General features: G+C 44.7%; 1 pseudogene; it reads right to left on the reverse strand.

The window, feature by feature from the left end:
* Positions 1-1,274: 1,274 nt before the first annotated feature.
* On the reverse strand, positions 1,275-3,285 carry LOC113625164 (xaa-Pro aminopeptidase 3 pseudogene; annotated as a pseudogene).
* Between the last annotated feature and the right edge of the window lie 767 nt (positions 3,286-4,052).

Consider the following 4,052-nt stretch of genomic DNA (forward strand, 5'->3'; position numbering starts at 1 on the left):
GTGCAGCCATGCGTTCCCACAGCTGCTGAGCAAGCCAAGCATTGGTGCGTGAGCACTGTCAGGACACAATTTGTATCACTTTGGTTGCTAACATTATCTTTGTCTCCCGATGAAGTCACTGCCTGTCTGCTTTGGGCTCTGTACCTTGGGTTTCTCCGACAAGACGGGCAAACCTCTAGCACTGCAAGGAGTGTTAATCTCCTAGCCCGTTCTTCCCTAAAACAAATATTTTCTTAAAAATTTTCGAATTTAGCGCTTCCCCTTATGACAGAAGCTCCCAAATAACCTATTTGCAGTAGGCTCGCCCTGTTCACTTTGCAAAGTGAGTTTTATATAATTGCATCCAGTGCTGTGTTGAGGGAAACATGAGTCTTTACCATTATCCTTCCAGTGCTAACGTCCAAGGAAGGAAAGGATCACAGGGTGTTTACAGGTACTGGGTGGGTTGCATATTTTGTTTTTATCGGCACTAAAGGAAATCACAGAATGATAACCAGGGTGTCTGTCTGAATACGGGCTGCCATTCCTCTGACTTTAATAGGGTAAGTAGAGGATCTGCCCTTGGCCAGGGAAGCAGCTTCAAGGGTGTGCTCTGAGGGTCAATGCATTAAGAATCTATAAAGAAATCATGGATGTCTGGGAAAGGAATCATCTTTAGATTGAGAACAGATGGATGGAGGTCTGGATCTATAGCAGACACAGATATACTTTTCTTTCTTTCATTTCCTTCCTTATCAAGAATCTAAACACCTTCCAGGTCCCAGGCAACCAAATACTAAGAAAGGCTCAAAAATATTTTGTTCAATAGCTAGTGTTGCTGGAATCTGGACTGTGGCTGAATGGTGTGACTGTAGGACACCAATGCCCTGAAGACTCACGTGGCTCCAGTAGGTATGTGGGCTCCTGGATAGGTAGGCAGGTGTTATAGAAGGTACGTACTGGCCACCCACAATCACTGATGCGTGGTTTTCGGTGTAGGCAAAGACCTTGGTGATTGGCTCAAAATATATAAGCATTACCCAAAAATCTTACGATATTAGGTGGATCTCAGGAAAAGTGCAGAAGGGGAAGGACCTGGAGAGAATTTATCCATGTGTTAAGTGGAATGCATGGACATATGTAACCAAGATCTTTCTTTACATCTTAAAACTAAACTTGTCTGAGTCATTAATTCTACAGAATTAATGTTACTAAAGTTGTAGTAATACACAATCCAGAAATTCATTTTCCCAGATTTCTAGCTACATAAAACAAAAAAGACCACATACACAATTTCATACACTCATATAGCTGCTGCACTCCCCAGTGGAACACGTATATAAACGTCCACACAGAGACCCCCAGAAAGCACACGTGCACAGAGGCCAACGTCCACCCCTCCTGAACCTGATATGCATGTGGCTCGCAATGAAGGTCAAGGCCCTACTGCATATCTGTTCGATGTCATTCATCTCTTTGGGACAATCTGCAGAAAGGAAGAGAGGTGAGTCCTCAGTTACCACTACATCATCCTCAATCCATACACCAAGACCACGGAACTTCTCACGGTCATGTTTGTCATCCTCCGGAATATAAATACCTGCCTCCACTGTGATTACCATACCAGGCTGCAGAGGGAGGGAGCAGGGCATGTCTGGGCTGCTGTGGACCTCCATCCCGAGGTAATGGCCAACATGATGCAGGCAGTATTTTCGAGCAGCCTTGAAGGCATTATTTTCCTTAATGTTCTTCATGATCCCCAACTCTTTAAGCTTCTGTCCTATCAGTGTTAGCATCATGCTGTAGACGTTATCCAAGCTTGTTCCAGGGGAGCAGAGAGTCAGAAAATCTCTCTGGACTTCTGCAACAGCTTCATAGAGTTCTGCCTGAGGTGCCGTGAACCTGCCATTGACAGGCCAGGTACGAGTGATGTCACTCACGTAGCAAGAAGACTCACAACCTCCATCCAGCAGCACCATTTCCCCATCCTCAATGCATTGATTGTTCTTCACATAGTGCAGAGTGTTTGACCCATTACCTCCAGCAACCACAGGTGGGTAGGCTAAGACGTCTGCACCACGGGCCCGGCACTCAAATTCAAACTTAGCATAAAGGAAGCCTTCCTCTACAGGGGCTTTACTGGCAAACATGATCTCTATGAAAGCCTGTGATGTCAGCTTCCCAGTAATCTGCATTTGTTCAATTTCTGCAGGAGATTTTTTTGGGGGGGCATTCATATATACATATATTTGACATCTTTATTGGAGTATAATTGCTTTACAATGGTGTGTTAGTTTCTGCTGTATAACAAAGTGAATCAGCTATACATAAACATATGTCCCCCTATCTCCTCCCTCTTGTGTCTCCCTCCCACCCTCCCTATCCCACCCCTCTAGGTGGTCACAAAGCACCGAGCTGATCTCCCTGTGCTATGTGCCTGCTTCCCACTAGCTATCTATTTTACATTTGGTAGTGTATATATGTCCATGCCGGTCTCTCACTTCGTCCCAGCTTACCTCTCCCCCTCGCCGTGTCCTCAAGTCCATGCTCTACGTCTCTGCAGGAGGTTTGATCAGCCTGAGACGCTGTACCAGCTGCTGCACAGCCCAAACCTTGTTCTTGCTCCTGGCTTTGACCTCTGCCAACTGCTTCATGTAGTCACAGTGGAGCTGTGTGAGCCGGCCTCATCCAGTCATACCACAGTGTACGTGTCTCAGCTTTCAGTTTTGGTCCAACATGTTGAAATTCTTCCAGCGTATAGGCTTCGTCCCCTCCAGTTAGAGCTGTTGCTCTATCAGTACCAGATCGGGGGCCATCCCAAAGTTCTTGACTGGGATCTCTCTGAGGCACAAACAGCATGGCCTTGTGTGCTGGTAACTGCTTGCCGGGGAGGCTTTGAAGGACCAGAATGCTATCGGGCTCTTGGAATTCACACAGGTACAGGAAATTGTTGTCTTGGTGGAAAGTATAGGGGATATCATTGCTCATATAGTATGTAGGGTTGGACAGCAGTACCACTGTGTGGTCTGTACCACTCTGCCCTTGTGCTTCCTTGTAGATCAGAGCTATTAGTTTGTGTCTACGAAGTGCATATTCCACCTGGAATAGTCCTGGCGTCACCTCCCCTGGTCTGAGGAGGTGTGGGTGTGTAAAGGGCCTGGGCTGGCCTAAGTATCAGTTTGGAATCCTCCTCTCTCGAATGGGCTGCAGGGAGTACCTTCGCTGTGAACATGACATGCATCTGGAGAGGCTGCGGACGCTTGCTACTGCGGGAACAAGCTTAGTTGCTGAGAGTAGTCAAGGCATTACTGCCATGCTTGCGCTTCAGGAAGGAAACGCGGAAAACTCAGGAAATATTTATTGAGCACCTACCATATACCAGGTCCTGAGGTAAGTGCCAGGGATCCAATGGTAAGCAAAATGGTCATTAATTCCCCAATTTGTTCAGTGAGGGGGGCAAATCATTAAGCAAATAGTTTCACAAATACATATATAAATGCCATGATGAAAAGTCCATCAGTGAGTAGCTATTAAATGCTTACTATATACTCATCCTTGTGCTTGGTGTTGTGGGAACTACCAAGAGGGCTTAGATGACATTCATCCTCAACATCGTTACCATCCAACTGGAGAAGCTTGTGCTCTCTGAAGTGATGAAGGACCACAAGTACCCATCTGTGTAGTGCAGATGTGGTATGATGGGAGATCAGCAAAAGAAGAAGTCAATGTTGGAGCACATTGTTTTTAATTTGGAAAAGTATTAAATAATAAGGATATATGTATAGCTGATTCACTTTGTTACAGAGCAGAAACTAACACACCATTGTAAAGCAATTATACTCTAATAAAGACATTAAAAAATATATATAACATGTAAAACACATTCAAATCGTACATTAATAGTGTCTCTTTCCTACCACCAACCTGTTGGCTCAACAGGTGTTAACAGTTTCTCGTGCATTCTTCTAGGAATTTTTCATGCATTCTTGAGACTATATATACTCCATAAATATTATCCTTGTTTTAAATTCCAATTTTAATACATAATTTCTATTGCTTATGTTAACTCCAGA

Source organism: Aethalodelphis obliquidens, unplaced genomic scaffold, assembly GCF_003676395.1.
Source record: "Aethalodelphis obliquidens isolate GAN/ISIS:26980383/991018 unplaced genomic scaffold, ASM367639v1 scaffold14, whole genome shotgun sequence".
NCBI classification, from domain to species: Eukaryota; Metazoa; Chordata; class Mammalia; order Artiodactyla; family Delphinidae; genus Aethalodelphis; species Aethalodelphis obliquidens.